The sequence below is a fragment of the Bubalus kerabau genome, chromosome 5 (genome assembly GCF_029407905.1).
Source record: "Bubalus kerabau isolate K-KA32 ecotype Philippines breed swamp buffalo chromosome 5, PCC_UOA_SB_1v2, whole genome shotgun sequence".
Taxonomy (NCBI): domain Eukaryota; kingdom Metazoa; phylum Chordata; class Mammalia; order Artiodactyla; family Bovidae; genus Bubalus; species Bubalus kerabau.
The window spans coordinates 23,702,943-23,721,711 of record NC_073628.1 but is presented as its reverse complement, the minus strand read 5'-3'; the positions used below and the strand labels follow the sequence as shown (position 1 = coordinate 23,721,711).

General features: G+C 42.6%; 1 long non-coding RNA gene across 1 annotated transcript; it reads left to right on the top strand.

The window, feature by feature from the left end:
- The first annotated feature begins 5,616 nt into the window (after window positions 1–5,616).
- Window positions 5,617–17,880, top strand: LOC129653698 (uncharacterized). Its single transcript, XR_008715208.1, has 5 exons — window positions 5,617–5,925; window positions 15,815–15,911; window positions 15,990–16,100; window positions 16,727–16,819; window positions 17,310–17,880. It is a non-coding gene; the product is annotated as an uncharacterized LOC129653698 (long non-coding RNA).
- Window positions 17,881–18,769: the final 889 nt, after the last annotated feature.

Below are 18,769 nucleotides of genomic sequence, written 5' to 3'. Positions count from 1 at the left end.
GATGCTCTGTTCTTTAGCTAAAATTTCCCAAGTTTCTTTAAATTGTAAATGATAATACATGTTTCACAAACTCAGGAGCCCATGCCTTTTATTTTTCAGTGAACCACTCAGGCTCTCAGGGCCTTATTTTCAGAAAGTTTAGTTTTCCTTTTTTGAGGCTTCCCCACCCTTGAATATCAAAAAGACTGCAGGGTTCATGCCTTAGGCCAAAACTTGCAGTTCCCTTCCCAGAATAAAACGGAGAGAAAATGGAGTTTTATCTTTTAATTAGTGCTGTTGCCATCTACCAGCAGACTAAGATAATGTTCTGCCTGATGTAAGAGACAAAGACTTTTTCCCTAGTGAATATATAACAGGGCAAAATAAGATGCCAGTTAACTTTTTCAATAATTCTATTATACCTGGGAAGTGATTAAAACTGTGTCTTCCATGTAGTCAGTGTGCACGCAGACACACACACACACATACACAGACACATCTAGGGATGGTAATATTTTGGGTGAAGGAGGAAAAGAAAAATGGTGGCGGTGTTAGGACAAGGCATATGAATTAACTTTATTAGCATGTGTTTGATTTTCTTCTTATCTCTCTGGCTGCTCCTTTTCAATCTTCTCTGCTGCTAATTCGTCAACACCTCAGCCACCAAATACAAAATGCCCCCAGCCTTAGTCCTTGGACCTCTTTTCAAGTGATCACACTTACTTGTGGATCCTGTCCAGTCTTGGCTTTATTTTTTTTTCTTTTTTAGTATATTATTTACTTATTTATGGCTGCATCAGGTTTTAGGTGTGGCACAGGAGTCCTCGTTTACAATCTGTCAGCAAAATCTGTAGACTCTATGGCTAAAATTACCCGGCATCTAACCACTTCTGTTGCTGCCACCCTGGTTCTAGTTCCCATCATGTCTCTCATGACGCATCGCAGTTCCCTCTGTCTTGGTCATTGACACACTAATGCTGTACAACCCACTCCAAATTCATTGATTTCAAACATTTTTTCTCATGCTCAGTCGTGTCCAACTCTTTGTGACCCCATGGACTATAGCCTGTCAGGCTCCTCTGTCCATGGGATTCTCCAAGTAAGAATACTGGAGTGGGTTGCCATGCCCTCCTCCAGGGGATCTTCCCAACCCAGGGATGGAACCCATGTCTCTTACATCTCCTGCACTGGCAGGCAGATTCTTTACCTCTAGAACCTCCTGGGAAGCGAGCTGGGCTGGCTGGGCTGGACTTTGGGCTCAAGAGCAAGTTCAGGTCTGCTGTAAGCTAAGGCTTTGTGGGTTGGCTGTGGAAGGTCTGCTTCCGGCTGTGAGCCCAAGAGTCATCTGCAGTCCCTTTGTTTCATGTCTCCTGTTCAGAGCCTAGGCTGAAAACACTACCTGGGGCATGTTCTTCTCATGGTGGTCACAGAAGCACAAGCAGGAAAAGCCAACAGAGGAGAATATTCCAGGCTTTCGCTCATAACACTCCCATGGAGTAAGAGGTCACCTGGCTGAATTTCAAGGCAGTTTGAAGTCCCTTACAGGAAATAGTGTAATACTGTCAGGGGAAAGGAATAGTGGGTGCTGGGCAGCAAACAATACCCTTCACAATATTTGAATCCACAGGGCTTCTCACTATGCTTGTACTGCCTATTAAATCTTCTGTCACAAGCAAAGGCTGGGGAAAAAAGGAAATAGTTAAAACAGTGAATGAGAGCTTAACAAACACAGACCTGCAGGGATTTAAATCGCCTGCCACAGAAATTGCAATCTGAACGGGTGTTCCTTGGAGCTGTGCGATGCAGACAGGGGAACCTCCCAAAAGAAAGAGCTTTGGATTCTAGGAGAAGATGAAGATCATGTGAGAGAGAAAAAACAAACTGTTTTTTTAAAACACAGGCAAAATGTTGCTCTGTGGGAGGCTGCATGTGAGTGTCTGTGAACATGCGTTTTTCATAAAACATTCATATGAACGTTTCATATGAACACTATCTAGAGAAAAAGAGTCTTCTGTCAAGATCATCAGTCCGTCCTTTTCAGTAAATGTAAGTCCAGTATCATCTGGAGGGACATGTTCTCTGTTGTGCTGTGTACAGAGCTCGATCAGTGTTTCTATGAGTGAGAAATGAGGCCCAGATTAAGGATCTGATTGTTGCTATGATTCTGTGCCTAAACAGGTATCATTTTTTTTTTTAAAGTCAGATTAGATTTTCTATAACAAAATGTGTTTGCCTTTTCATACAGTTATTCTAGTCCAAGATACTTTAACCTTTTAAATTTTTAAATTAAAAAAAAAAATTTTGGCCCTGCCATGGCATGCAGGATCTTAGTTGCCAAACCAGGGATTGAGTTCGTGCCCCTGTAGTCCAAGCTTGTAGTTAACCATTACACCTCCAGGGAATTTCCCAGAACACTTTAGTTTAAAATAATCTTCATTTTAAAGTGCTGCATTTAAAAAAATATTTTAGAACATGCATCAATGTCACAATTTGCTAATTAAACCAACATTTCTTTCAATGTTTAATAATTTTCCACACTCAGTTATATCATTCACTTTTGTCATTTTTCTAAAGCAAAATAAATACTTACTTCCCTAATTTCTCAATAAAATCCACCCAATCATTCCTCTCTGTACCTCAAAACAACTTGAGTCTGAGTTTCTTAACATTTGAAGACCTTTCAGCAGGTACTATATTTTCTTCAAACTGTGGATTCTCTCCTGTGAAATTTTCCCATGATCTTATTTTATGGGAAAGAGGAGAGGCCATACAGGAGCCAGCTACTAATTTCCCACATGCAGCTCTCTTGACATGAGGATATTTCTAAAGAGCAGTTTACAAACAGGACAAGAACTTTCACTCTTCATTTTTAATCCTGTTTTTCCCATCTGTCTCTAAGGAGTGTATAATCATGACCCAATTTGTATCAATTTATGATGTTGATAAACATTTCAAATCTGAAGTACTTCAGACAAATATAGCTACTGGGATTGACAGTTATTCATGCCCGTGAGGCTATCAGAAGAGACTTAACATGCAAAATACAATATTTCACAATGTGAAATTATTTTCATCAATGAACCGTGCTTGGGAGTAACCAGTCTCTGTTGTGTGGAGCAAAAAAAAGCAAATGCCTGTCAGGTGGTGATGTCATAGTAGCTAAAATCTGGACAGCCACCATACTCATTACCACACACCTTGGCAAAGGATGGTAGCACTCCAAAACCAGGAGATCACCAGAGGGAGTATATCAACACTACCCGAAGGGGGTCATATATAAGGAAAAGGTGTCAACATTGGCCATCATTCTCTCCCTGAAGGCTCCTGTCTCAGAGGATTCTGACCAAGAATGAAGGCATTTTATTCCATTGAAATCATATTACTAAGAAGTAGGGCTCAGGGCTTCCCAGGTGGTTCAGTGGTAAAAGATCTGCCTGCAAATGCAGGAGACACAGGTTCGATTCCTGGTACAGGAAAATCTCACGGGCAGTGAAGCAACGAAGCCAAAGATCCACAACTATTGAACCTGCGCTCTAGAGACTGGGAGCTGCACCTACTGAAGCCCGTGTGCCCTACAGCCTGTACGCTGCAATAAAAGAAGCCACCCCAATGAGAAGCCCATGCACCGCAAGAAAGAATAGCCCCCCATTCACTGCAACTAGAAAAAAGCCCGCGGAGCAACAAAAACCCAGCACAGCCAAAAATATACAAATAAAAATTATCTTTTAAAAAAGTAGGGCTCAGTTTGATAAATCAGGCATTAAACCAATTTTGGAATCTATCAGAAAACTTGCTTTTAAGACAATAGAATGCTTGCCTAGAGACCTAACAATACGGTAAACAATCTTGATGGTGAGTTTAGATTGCTTTCTTTTAGATTACTTCGCTAACTTAAGCCTTCAGCAGTATGTATGAGCTACTTAGGTCCAGGTTACACTGTCCCTCAAGACAGCTTGTGTCTACTGACTAGTCACCGCAGTGGTACAAGGGCTTGGCCTTTTGCCTCAAAATGAGGCAACCCTGCAGGGCCATCCCAGCTCTCAGTCACAGTATTAACTGAGCTTGTATTGCAATTTTATCACAGTCCTATCCAGTCCTGCGTCCCTGCCATCCTAACAGATATCAGTCCTGAATGTTCAGTTCAGTTCAGTCGCTCAGTCTTGTCTGACTCTGCGACCCCATGAATTGCAGCACGCCAGGCCTCCCTGTTGATCACCAACTCCCGGAGTTCACCCAAACTCACATCCATTGAGTCGGTGATGCCATCCAGCCATCTCATCCTCTGTTGTCCCCTTCTCCTCCTGCCCCCAATCCCTCCCAGCATCAGAGTCTTTTCCAATGAGTCAACTCTTCGCATGAGGTGGCCAAAGTACTGGAGTTTCAGCTTTAGCATCAATCCTTCCAAAGAACACCCAGGACTGATCTCCTTCAGAATGGACTGGTTGGATCTCCTTGCAATCCAAGGGACTCTCAAGAGTCTTCTCCAACACCACAGTTCAAAAGCATCAATTCTTTGGCGCTCAGCCTTCTTCACAGTCCAACTCTCACATCCATACATGACCACTGGAAAAACCATAGCCTTGACTAGACAGACCTTTGTTGGCAAAGTAATGTCTGCTTTTTAATATGCTAGCTAGGTTAGTCATAACTTTCCTTCCAAGGAGTAAGCGTCTTTTAATTTCATGGCTGCAGTCACCATCTGCAGTGATTTTGGAGCCCAGAAAAATAAAGTCTGACACTGTTTCCACTGTTTCCCCATCTATTTGCCATGAAGTGATGGGACCGGATGCCATGATCTTTGTTTTCTGAATGTTGAACTTTAAGCCAACTTTTTCACTCTCCACTTTCACTTTCATCAAGAGGCTTTTTAGTTCCTCTTCACTTTCTGCCATAAGGGTGGTGTCATCTGCACCACCCTTATGAGGTTATTGATATTTCTCCCAGCAATCTTGATTCCAGCTTGTGTTTCTTCCAGTCCAGCGTTTCTCATGATGTACTCTGCATATAAGTTAAATAAGCAGGAGGACAATATACAGCCTTGTCGTACTCCTTTTCCTATTTGGAACCAGTCTGTTGTTCCATGTCCAGTTCTAACTGTTGCTTCCTGACCTGCATATAGGTTTCTCAAGAGGCAGGTCAGGTGGTCTGGTATTCCCATCTCTTGAAGAATTTTCCACAGTTTATTGTGATCCACACAGTCAAAGGCTTTGGCATAGTCAATAAAGCAGAAATAGATGTTTTTCTGGAACTCTCTTGCTTTTTCCATGATCCAGCAGATGTTGGCAATTTGGTCTCTGGTTCCTCTGCCTTTTCTAAAACCAGCTTGAACATCAGGAAGTTCACCGTTCATGTATTGCAGAAGCCTGGCTTGGAGAATTTTGAGCATTACTTTACTAGCATGTGAGATGAGTGCAATTGTACAATAGTTTGAGCATTGTTTGTCCAGTGTCTACCTGTTGTCAACACAGACCAAAGGCTGAGCCTGCTCTAGAAATAAATCCAGATCTGCTTAAGCCAATTAGCACCTTCATCCCTTCAGGTGACTCTCATTATTCCAAGACCAGACATGTGATGTGATTTAATCCTATCTAATTAGGAGAGAAGCTCTCAACCAGGGGTGATTTCACCCCTGTATTGCAGAAGCCTGGCTTGGAGAATTTTGAGCATTACTTTACTAGCATGTGAGATGAGTGCAATTGTGCGATAGTTTGAGCATTGTTTGGCATTGCCTTTCTTTGGGATTGGAATGAAAACTGACCTTTTCCAGTCCTATGGCCACTGCTGAGTTTTCCAAATTTGCTGGCATATTGAGTGAAGCACTTTCACAGCATCATCTTTCAGGATTTGAAATAGCTCAACTGGAATTCCATCACCTCCACTAGCTTTGTTTGTAGTGATACTTCCTAAGGCCCACTTGACTTCACATTCCAGGATGTCTGGCTCTAGGTGAGTGATCACACCATCGTGATTATCTGGGTCATGAAGATCTTTTTTGTACAGTTCTTCTGTGTATTCTTGCCACCTCTTCTTAATATCTTTTGCTTCTGTTAGGTCCATACCATTTCTGTCCTTTATCGAGCCCATCTTTGCATGAAATGTTCCCTTGGTATCTCTAATTTTCTTGAAGAGATCTCTAGTCTTTCCCATTCTGTTGTTTTCCTCTATTTCTTTACATTGATCGCTGAGGAAGGCTTTCTTATCTCTTCTTGCTATTCTTTGGAACTCTGCATTCAGATGCTTATATCTTTCCTTTTCTCCTTTGCTTTTCGCTTCTCTTCTCTTCTTTTCACAGCTATTTGTAAGGCCTCCCCAGACAGCCATTTTGCTTTTTTGCATTTCTTTTCCATGAGGATGGTCTTGATCCCTGTCTCCTGTACAATGTCACGAACCTCTGTCCATAGTTCATCAGGCAGTCTATCAGATCTAGGCCCTTAAATCTATTTCTCACTTCCACTGTATAATCATAAGGGATTTGATTTAGGTCATACCTGAATGGTCTAGTGGTTTTCCCTACTTTCTTCAATTTCAGTCTGAATTTGGCAAGGAGTTCAGTCTGAATTTGGCAAGGAGTTCATGATCTGAGCTACAGTCAGCTCCTGGTCTTGTTTGTGCTGACCGTATAGAGCGTCTCCATCTTTGGCTGCAAAGAATATAATCAATCTGATTTCGGTGTTGACCATCTGGTGATGTCCATGTGTAGAGTCTTCTCTTGTGTTGTTGGAAGAGGGTGTTTGCTATGACCAGTGCATTTTCTTGGCAAAACTCTATTAGTTTAGTAAATTCTGTAAGTTTAGTTAGTATTAATACCTCATACCAGTGGAATCATGTAGCATTTTTCCTTCTGTGATTGCCTTATTTCACTTCCCATAATGTCCTCCAGATTTACGCATGCTGTTGCAAATTTCCTTCTGAAAATCCTGAGGCTGAATAATATTCCATTGTATGTATGCACCAGTTTCTCTATTCATCCATCTTGCCTCTTTCTATTACAATGGAAGAGCTAATGGTGAAGGCTTACCTTTAATTGACAATTGAATATTAAAGTGGGAAAGAGTAGCAAAGGTCGCTCAGCTGTCACTTTGGGCTTCATATCAGATTGTTTGGGGGAGCCGTTTAACTGTTCAGAATCATCTCCACCGTCCTCCTTTCTGCTCTCACCTAGATCTTCTTTCCAGTGTCTACCTGTTGTCAACACAGACCAAAGGCTGAGCCTGCTCTAGAAATAAATCCAGATCTGCTTAAGCCAATTAGCACCTTCATCCCTTCAGGCGACTCTCATTATTCCAAGACCAGACATGTGATGTGATTTAAGCCTATCTAATTAGGAGAGACGCTCTCAACCAGGGGTGATTTCACCCCAGGACACATCAGACAATGTCTGGAGACATTTGGTTGTCACAGCTCAGGGTGGGGAGGATTTCTGCTGTTTGTACCTAATGGGTAGAGCCCAGAATGCTTCTTGTTAGTGTTAGAGTTAGTCGCTCAGTCCTTTCTGACTCTTTGTGACCCCATGGACTGTAGCCCACCAGGCTCCTCTCTCCACACACTTCTTACCATCCTACCATGCTCAAGACAGGCCCCCATATCCCCAAATTAGACAACCCAAATGTCACTAGTGTCAAGTTCAAGAAATCCTAAATTAGGCATTAAAAATGTCATGCGCTTGAGAGGGAAACAAGTTTAGAATAAAACTGACCTGGTAGGAAGTAGAGCAAAAAAGTGGAAAGACAGAGTATCTGTCCCTTTACTAATGGTGTTATGTCAATGACCTGCTGAATCAAAGCTGAAGTCCAAGGACTTTCTACTTGTTTGAGCCAATTAATCCCCTTTACTTTTTTATTCCATTTTAAACTTTTCTTTTATATTGAGGTATAGCTGATTAGGGCTTCCTTGGTGGCTCAGCTGGTAAAGAATCCACCTGCAATGTGGGAGACCTCGGTTTGATCCCTGGATTGGGAAGATCCCTTGGAGAAGGGAACAACTGCCCACTCCAGTATACAGTCCAGAATTCCATGGACTGTATAGTCCACAGGGTCACAAAGAGCTGGACACCACCCAGCAACTTTCACCTTATAGCTGATTAACAGTGCTGCGATACTTTCAGGTGGACAGCGAAGGGACTCAGCCACATGTTTACATGTATCTATTCTCCCTCAAACTCCCCTTCCATCCAGGCTTTCACATACAGTGAGAAGAATTCCCTGTGCTCTACAGTAGGTATTTTTGTTAGTTATCCACTTTGAATATTGCAGTGTGTACATGTCCATCCCAACACCCAAACTCCCTAACTATCCTTTCCCCCAATCCTTCCCCCTGGCCACCATAAATTCATTCTTTGAGTCTATTTCTGTTTTGTAAATAAGTTCATTTGCATCACTTCTTTTTGGAGTCTGCATATGAGGGCTATTATAGGATATTTCTCCTTCTCTGTCTGACTCACTTCACTCAATATGACAGTCTCTAGGTCCATCCATTTTGCTGCAAATGGCATTATTTTATTCTTTTTAATGTCTGAGTAATATTTCCTTGTATATGTGTACCATATCTTCTTTATCCATTCCTCTGTCAATAGATGTGTAAGGGCTTCCATGTCTTGGCTATTGTAAACAGTGCTGCAATGAACACTGGGGCACATGTGTCCTTTGGGACCATGTTATTCTCCAGATACATGCTCAGGAGTGGGAGTGCAGGGTCATATGGTAGCTCTATTCTTTAAGGAGCCTCCATTCTGTCCTTCATAGTGGCTATACCACTTTATATTCCCTTCAACAGTGTAGGAGGGTTCCCTTCTCTCCACACCCTCTCTAGCATTTACTGTTTATGGTAAATCCCCTTTATTTTTAGTAGTTTTAAGCTGCAACTGATGTTCTTCTAAACTTTTGAGTACTGTGTAAAAGAATGGAAAGGAGAAACATAGATATGAAAAAAAGGGAAAGAGAGGAAAGAACCTAAGATAGTGACTAAAGAGAACAGCAGCTACAGCCTGATCTGCAGAGAAAGATAACAAGCGACTGTCCACCAATCTGGCCTTTCCCACCTACCATTTGGGAGTCACTGGAATTATTAACATTGTAGAGGATGAAAGACATACATAATCATGATTTTGTCTTTCCTCAAGGAACCACAGACATTCATCAAGGAAATAAAACAAAACATCCACCAAAAAAGAGTACAGGAAAGATAAGAGAAAGGATTTTTTAAAAACATGACACAAAAAGCACAAACCATAAAGGAAACAGCTGATAAATACGATCACATTAAAATTTAAAACTTTCAAATATCAAAAAAACACCATAAGCAAAGTGAAAAAAACAGCGCAGAATGAGAGGAGATATTTGCAATTCAAAATGCATAAAATTAACAAAAGATTAGTATCCAGAATATAACTCCCACTCAGTATAAAAGCTGTGCATGAGAATGGTAAACACTAAATCCATGATAGAGATGACTGTGGAAGGATCAGAGAAGAGTAAAAACAGAGAAGGGAACGAAAGGGATCTCAACAGTGTATAGTCATCCTTTGGGAGCCATGGGGGATTGGTTGCAGCAGCCTCCATGGATACAGAGTGTCCACTGTGTTTCTCTGTTTTCTTTAATCTGAAGCAAATTAAGACAATGAATGAAAACCAATACAACAATTTAATGAAACTAGGTGAGGGAAACATGAGAGTATTTTTTAATATCTTCTATACAAAGCTATGATTTTTCCACTACTCATGTATAGATGTGAGAGTTGGACGATAAAGAAGACTGAGCATGGAATAATTGATGCTTTTGAATTGTGGTGATGGAGAAGATGCATGAGAGTCCCTTGGACAGCAAGAGATTAAACCAGTCAATCCTAAAGAAAATGAACCCTGGATATTCATTGGAAGGATGGATGCTGACACTGAAGCTCCATCCTTTGGCCCCTGATATGAAAAGCCAACTCATTGGAGAAGAGTCTAATGCTGGGAAGGACTGAGGGCAGGAAGAGAAGAGGGTGACAGAGGATGAGACGGTTGGATGGCATCACCAACACAATGGACCTGATTTTGAGCAGACTCCAGGAGATGATGAAGGACAGGGAAGCCTGGTGTGCTGCAGAGGTTACAGGGTTAGACATGACCTAGCAACTGAACAACAACAGCAGATCCTCTATTCTAATTTGTATCTTTTATATCAGTCAGTTCAGTCAGCTGTGAACTGACTGTGTCTGACTCTTTGCAACCCATGAACTACAGCACAAGAGGCCTCCCTATCCATCACCAACTCCTGGAGTTTGTCCACTGAGTCAGTTATGCCATCCAGGCATCTCATCCTCTGTCGTCCCCTTCTTCTCCACCCTCAATCTTTCCCAGCATCAGGGTCTTTTCAAATGAGTCAGCTTTTCTCATTAGGTGGCCGAAGTATTGGAGTTTCAGCTTCAACATCAGTCCCTCCAATGAACACCCAGGACTGACCTCCTTTAGGATGAACTGGTTGGATCTCCTTGCAGTCCAAGGGACTCCCAAGAGTCTCCTCACACACCACACTTCAAAAGCATCAATTCTTCAGTGTTCAGCTTTCTTTATAGTCCAACTCTCACATCCATACATGACTACTGGAAAAACCATAGCCTTGACTAGACGAACCTTTGTTGACAAAGTAATGTCTCTGCTGTTTAATATGCTGTCTAGGTTGGTCATAATTCTCCTCCCAAGGAGCAAGCATCTTTTAATTTCATGGCTGCAATCACCATCCACAGTGATTTTGGAGCCCAGAAAAATAAAGTCTCTCACTGTTTCCACTGTTTCCTCATCTATTTGTCTTGAAGTGATGGGACTAGATGCCACGATCGTAGGTTTCTGAATGTTGAGCTTTAAGCCAACTTTTTCACTCTCCTCTTTCACTTTCATCAAGAGGCTCTTTAGTTCTTCTTTACTTTCTGCCATAAAGGTGGTGTCATCTGTATATCTGAGCTTATTGATATTTCTCCCACCAATCATGATTCCAGCTTGTGCTTCATCCAGCCCAGCGTTTCTCATGATGTACTCTGCATATAAGTTAAATAAGCAGGGTGACAATATACAGCCTTGGTGTACTCCTTTTCCTATTTGGAACCAGTCTGTTGTTCCATGTCCAGCTCTAACTGTTGCTTCCTGACCTGCATACAGGTTTCTCAAGAGGCAGGTCAGGTGGTCTGGTATTCCCATCTCTTTCAGAATTTCCCACAGTTTATTGTGATCCACACAGTCAAAGGCTTTGGCATAGTCAATAAAGCAGAAATAGATGTTTTTCTGGAACTCTCTTGCTTTTTCGATGATCCAGCGAATGTTGGCAATTTGATCTCTGGTTCCTCTGCTTTTTCTAAATCCAGCTTGAACATTTGGAAGTTCATGGTTCACATACTCTTGAAGCCTGGCTTGGAGAATTTTGAGCATTACTTTGCTAGCATGTGAGATGAGTGCAATTGTGCAATAGTTTGAACATTCTTTGGCATTGCCTTTCTTTGGGATTGGAATGAAAACTGACCTTTTCCAGTCCTGTGGCCACTGCTGAGTTTTCCAAATATGCTGGCATATTGAGTGAAGCACTTTCACAGCATCATCTTTCAGGATTTGAAATAGCTCAACTGGAATTCTATCACCTCCACTAGCTTTGTTTGTAGTGATGCTTCCTAAGGCCCACTTGACTTCATATTCCAGGATGTCTGGCTCTAGGTGAGTGATCACACCATTGTGATTATCTGGGTCATGAAGATCTTTTTTATACAGTTCTATGTATTCTTGCCACCTCTTCTTAATATCTTCTGCTTCTTTTAGGTCCATACCATTCCTGTCCTTTATCGAGCCCATCTTTGCATGAAATGTTCCCTTGGTATCTCTAATTTTCTTGAAGAGATCCCTAATCTTTCCCATTTTGTTTTTTTTTCCTCTATTTCTTTGCACTGATCACTGAGGAAGGCTTTCTTACCTCTCTTTTTTATTCTTTGGAACTCTGCATTCAAATAGGTATATCTCTCCTTTTCGCCTTTGCCCTTCTCTTGTTTTCATAGCTATTTGTAAGGCCTCCTCAGACAACCATTTTGCCTTTTTGCATTTCTTTTTCTTGGGGATGGTCTTGATCACTGCCTCTTGTATAATGTCAGAAACCTCCATCCATAGTTCTTCAGGCACTCTATCAGATCTAATCCCTTGAATCTATTTGTCACTTCCACTGTATAATCGTAAGGGATTTTTTTAGGGCATACCTGAATGGTCTAGTGGTTTTCCCTACTTTCAATTTCAGTCTGAATTTGGCAATAAGGAGTTCCATGATCTGAGCCACAGTCAGCTCCAGGTCTTGTTTTTGCTGACTGTATAGAGCTTCTCCATCTTTGGCTGCAAAGAATATAATCAATCTGAATTCAATATTAACCATCTGGAGATGTCCATGTGTAGTCTTCTCTTGTGTTCTTGGAAGAGGGTGTTTGCTATGACCAGTGTGTTCTCTTGGCAAAACTCTATTAGCCTTTGCCCTGCTTCATTCTGTACTCCAAGGCCAAATTTGCCTGTTACCCCAGGTATTTCTTGGCTTCCTACTTTTGCATTCCAGTCCCCTATAATGAAAAGGACATCTTTGTTGCCTATTAGTTCTAGAAGGTCTTGTAGGTCTTCATAGAACCATTCAATTTCAGTTTCTTCAGCATTACTGGTTGGGGCATAGACTTGGATTACTGTGATATTGAATGGTTTGCCTTGGAAACGAACAAAGATCATTCTGTTGTTTTTGAGATTACATTCAAGTACTGCATTTTGGAGTCTTTTGTTGACTGTGATGGCTACTTCATTTCTTCTAAGGGATTCTTGCCCACAGTAGTAGATATAATGGTCATCTGAGCTAAATTCACCCATTCCAGTCCATTTTAGTTCACTGATTCCTAAAATGTCAATGTTCACTCTTGCCATCTCCTGTTTTTGTTTTGGCTCCATATCAATAACCTCAGATATGCAGATGACACCACCCTTATGGCAGAAAATGAAGAGGAACTAGAAAGCCTCTTGATGAAAGTGAAAGTGGAGAGTGAAAAAGTTGGCTTAAAGCTCAGCATTCAGAAAACGAAGATCATGGCATCCGGTCCCATCACTTCATGGCAAATAGATGGGGAAACAGTGGAAACTGTGTCAGACTTTATTTTTCCAGGCTCCAAAATCACTGCAGATGGTGACTGCAGCCATGAAATTAAAAGATGCTTACTCCTTGGAAGGAAAGATATGACCAACCTAGATAGCATATTCAAAAGCAGAGACATTACTTTGCCAACAAAGGTTCGTCTAGTCAAGGCTATGGTTTTTCCTGTGGTCATGTATGGATGTGAGAGTTGGACTGTGAAGAAGGCTGAGTGCCGAAGAACTGATGCTTTTGAACTGTGGTTTGGAGAAGACTGTTGAGAGTCCCTGGACTGCAAGGAGATCCAACCAGTCCATTCTGAAGGAGATCAGCCCTGGGATTTCTTTGGAAGGAATGATGCTAAAGCTGAAACTCCAGTACTTTGGCCACCTCATGCGAAGAGTTGACTCATTGGAAAAGACTCTGATACTGGGAGGGATTGGGGACAGGAGGAGAAGGGGACGACAGAGGATGAAATGGCTGGATGGCATCACTGACTCGATGGACGTGAGTCTGAGTGAACTCCGGGAGTTGGTGATGGACAGGGAGGCCTGGCGTGCTGTGATTCATGGGGTCGCAAAGAGTCGGACACGACTGAGCGACTGATCTGATCTGATCTGATCTTCATTCTTTCTGGAGTTATTTCTCCACTGATTTCCAGTAGCATATTGGGCACCTACCAACCTGGGGAGTTCATCTTTCAGTGTCCTATTTTTTTGCCTTTTCATACTGTTCATGGGGTTCTCAAGGCAAGAACACTGAAGTGGCTTGCCATTCCCTTCCCCAATGGACCACGTTTTGTCAGAACTCTCCACCATGACCTGTCCATCTTGGGTGGCCCTAGATAGATAGAGCTAGGGATGGCTCATAGTTTCATTGAGTTAGATAAGGCTGTGGTCCATGTAAACAGACTGGTTAGTTTTCTATGATTGTGGTTTTCCATCTGTGTGCCCTCTGATGGAGAAGGATAAGAGGATTATGGAAGCTTCCTGATGGGAGAGACTGACTGAGAGGGAAACTGGGTCTTGTTCTGATGAGCAGGGGGTCATGCTCAGTAAATCTTTAATCCAATTTTCTGTTGAAGGGCAGGGCTGTTTTCCCTCCCTGGTATTTGACCTGAGGCCAAACTATGGTGGAGGTAATGAAGAAAATGGCAACCTCCTTCAAAAGGTCCCATGCACGCACCGCTACACTCAGTGCCCCCAACCCTGCAGCAGGCCACCACTGACCCACGCCTTCTGGATCATGCACCGGCAAGTCTGGGTCAGTCTCTTGGGTCACTGCTCCTTTCTCCTGGGTGCTGGTGCACACAAGGTTCTGTTTGTGCCCTTCAAGAGTCTGTTTCCCAGTCCTGTGTAAGTTCCAGTGGCTCTATGGCACGGATAATGGTGACCTCTTCCAAGAGGGCTTATGCCATACCCAAGTCTGCTGCACCCAGAGCCCCTGCCCCTGCAACAGTCCACTGCTGACCCGTCCCTCCTCAGGAGACACTCAGACACAGTTCTGTCTCACTCTCTGGGTCCTTGTGGCACAAGGTATGTTTGAGTGTTTCTGGTGGGTATGGGGTTTGATCCTAAATGTGATTTCGCCGTTCCTACCATCTTGCTGGGGCTTCTCCTTTACCCTTCGATGTGAAGTATCTCCTCAAAGTCACTCCAGCACCAGGCAGCTGCCGCTCTAGCACCTATGATCTTGCTGGGGCTTCTCTGCCCTTGGATGTAGGGTATCTCCTCACAGTCAACATGGATCGGCCATATGTATACATGTTTCATATACATTTTACCAAAAAAATTTTATGAATTCTTGCAATTCATTAAGAAGAAAAAATTAGACAATTGGGCAAAAAATATGAGCAGAAACCAGAGTCCAAAAAGCAAATGGGAAAAACATGTTCAGCCTCCCCATTAAGGAAAATGTAAATTAAACAATAATGGGATACAATTTGTCATTCATAAATTGGCAAAATTTAAGTCTGACAGTAATGAGTCGATGCTGTGAAACAGTTGAAACTCACATTGCTCTTGGGGATGAATGTAAATTGGCACAGAAGCTGGTAAATGTGTCGACAATAAGTACACCCATTAGTGGGAAAGAAGGTCAGTATATAATACCCCTGTCTTCCCACCCCAAATTCTGAACCAACTGAGAAAAAGGAGGAACACCAGATCAAAAGACATTGTTTAGAAACAGAGTGTTTGGGTGGAACTGTGGCTGAATTTGATCAGCTGTTAATATAGCTCGGAATAGATAGTGAAACCATCTCCCACGTATCAGTACAACTGCTCTTGGGACTTGGCGTCTTCTCATTTGGGGAGAGAGTGAGAATGGTTTTGTGAGAAGATGGAGACACAGTGTGGATTTTGTTGTAATGAAAGCTCACAATAGGCTCAGCAGGATACATAGGCATTCAAGTACCTGAAAGCATAGACTATACTAGTTACTAAGCAGCTGTTCCTCAGCTTCAAGCCCGCCTTCCGGTTGGCTCTGTGATGCTGGGACTGGGCACCGCACACCACACCCCACTCCTGTCCTTTGCAAGCTGGACTCTTTTGTTGTTGTTTAGTTGCTAAGTTGTGTCTGACTCTTTTGCAGCCCCATGGACTGTAGCCCACTAGGCTCCTCTCCATGGGATTTTCAAGGCAAGAATACTGGAGTAGGTTGCCATGCCCTCCTCCAGGGGATCTTCCCAACCCAGGGATCAAACCCGTGTCTCCTTCATTGGCAGGAGGATGCTATAACCACTGAGCCACCAGGGAAGCCCTGGACCTCTTTTAGGCTCCTACAGTAAGGCCACGAGGGAGACTGCAAGGCTGAAGGAGAAGGTGACACATGCTCATTTCTGTCCACTTCTTGTTGGCTTCCTCTGCCCATTGGTTTCGCTGTGCTTCTTCTCATCCCAGGGCAGTGTCCAGTCCTGAAGCAGCTTAGCCCAGCTTTCCAACAGTCACAGCTAGCCTCAGCACGCCCCCTCGGAGGTGCCGGCCCCAGCCAAGATGTGTTCCTCCTCAGAGGTCTGACTTCCAGCTCCGTGAGCCCCTTTCGCTATGTTTCTAGGTTTGGTTGTTGGTTTTTAACTTTTATATCGTAGTATAGCCAATGAACAATGTTGTACACAACTCCGGTACACAGTGAAGGGACTCAGCCATACGTACACATGTATCCATTCTCCCCCAAACTCCCTGCCAATCCTGACTGCCACAGAACACTGAGAAGAGTTCCCTGTGCTCTACAGTAGATCCTTGTTGGTTATTCATTTTTAATATAGCAGTGTGTACATGTCCATCCCAAACTCCCTAACTATCCCTTCCCCCTCTCCTTCCCCCTGGCCACCATAAGTGTTTTCTCTAAGTCTGTGAGTCTCTTCTATGTTTTAAAAACTCCAGCTTCTTCTCTTTGTTCCTCCAGGCCTAACAGTTAGTAGCTGCTTCCTGCAATTTCTATCTCCTTAATAGCTGAGGTTCCTCTATTAACTTTTTCAGTCACCGTGTTAACAATTCTTTACACCTGATTAACAATTCTTTATGTTACATTCTATCTATTAAGATAACTATAGAGGGTTTTGTTCCATGATTATATGGTGTCTAATTCAGATGGGAATCAAAATATCAGTTTTCTTTTTTTTTTTTTTTTCATTAAGAAGAGTGGGACGCAGACTTCTGGATGAAGTTGGAAGACTGAACATGTGCATCTAATTCTGTATCCTCCAGTAACCCCACAAAAACAACAGCAAGTGGATTTTTGTTTGTTTTTTACATTCTAGCATGGTTAGTGCAATAGGAAATGAGGCAAAAATCAACAAATTTTAGAAACTGGAAACTAGATTCAGCTGAACTGAGAGCTCCAAATCCCAAGCCTAATCCGAGGAAGGCTGAGCATCAACACAATTCGCACCACCGCATTGGCAGGAATATGCAGGACTCATTAGTTAAAGGGGGGAGGTGGCAGGCAATGTAAAAGAAAATGGCTTAAAAGCTGCTTAAGCAGCAGTCAGATCCTTAGATTCCTTTCTCCATTTCATGCCACTGGGAACCTGCCCCAACACACTAGCAGAAATCCGGAGGTTTGCAATCCAGAGAAAATAGCATAGTCCCCAGACTGGGAGATACAGGCCCCATTGAGGGCAGAACCACCTCGCCCAAAGAAGAGTGTGGCGTGACCACGAGCACACTGACTCGTGAGTCCAGAGACATCCAACCCTTTTTCCCATTCCTCCCCCACAGCATAGGGAGAAGAATCCTAACCTTCCAGATGAGAGACTGGAAGGTCCTTCTCTGAAGACTCTCATGGGAATAACTGGCATTAGGGGTTCTCCACAAACAGCCCATCAAATCACTTTGAAACTCAAAGTCAAGAAGATGACCCATGTGATAGCAAATGTGATCCAATCAGTTTTCTGGTTCTTTATTCTTGAATAAAATCACTCTTGATCGGCCAAGGATTATGAGATATATAGACAGTTGATCAAAGCTACTAACGCAGAAAACAGAGTGGTTTTCTTTTCTTTTTTTTTTTTTTTAGTTCTATTGCTTTTTGGCTGTGCTGGGTCTCCCTTGCTGCATACAGGCTTCCTCTAGATGCACTGAGCAGGTGTGAGGGCTTGTCGCTGCAGTGGCCTCCCTTGTTGCAGAGCACAGGCTCGCGGGCACTCGGGCTCAGCAGTTCTGGCTCGTGGACTCAGTAGTTACAGCACACGGGTGTAGCTGCCTCGCAGCATGTGGGATCTTCTCGGACCAGGAGTGGAACCCGTGTCCCCTGCATTGGCAGGCAGATTCTTAACCACTGGACCACCAAGGAGCCCTAGAAAGCAGAGGTTTTTAAAAATTAAATTAGCTTTATAAGATAGGCTATTCAGGGAGAAGAAATCTTTTTTTTTTTTTAATTCCAGTGATATCCTCAGAGAGGAGAGAGATTACAATCAATTTTTTTCAAAGGATAAACACTCAGGAAATGAAAAGAAAAGCTCTCAGAAATGTCAAACTTGGTTACAGAACTTTAAAACTCAATGAAGTTGGCAGTTCCTCAAAAAGTTAAACATAGAATTGCCATATGACCCAGCAATTCCACTTCTAGGTGCATACCCAAGAGAACTGCAAACATATGTTTGTACAAAATTTGTACATGAATGTTCACAGCAGCATTATTCGTAATAACCAAAAAGTGGAAATAAACCAAATGTTCATCCACTGATGACTAAGTAAATGAGATGTGGCATATCTCTACGTTTGACCTTTGAAAAACAGAGGTTTGAATTTCTGGGGTCCACTTACACCTGGATTTTTTTTTTTTCAATAAATGCAATCAACCCTTTCTATTTGTGAATTTCACATCCTCAGATATGGAAGGTTGACTGTATTCTATGCCATTTTATATAAATGACTTGAGCAGCCATGGATTTGGATTGATTCTGGAAATCCCCACGGATAGTGAGGGACCACTCTACAATGGAATATTATTCTGCCCTAAAAAGGAATGAAATATTGTCAAATGCTAGAACATGGATGAACCAGGTGAAAGAAGCCAGACACAAAGTCCACATATTGTATGATTCCATTTATATGAAATGTTCAGAATAGGTGAATCCGTAAGAGACAGGAAATAGATCAGTGTTTTCCAGGGGCTGGCAGTAGGAGGCAATCAGGATTAACTGCTAATAGGCACACAGCTTCTTTCAGGGATGTTG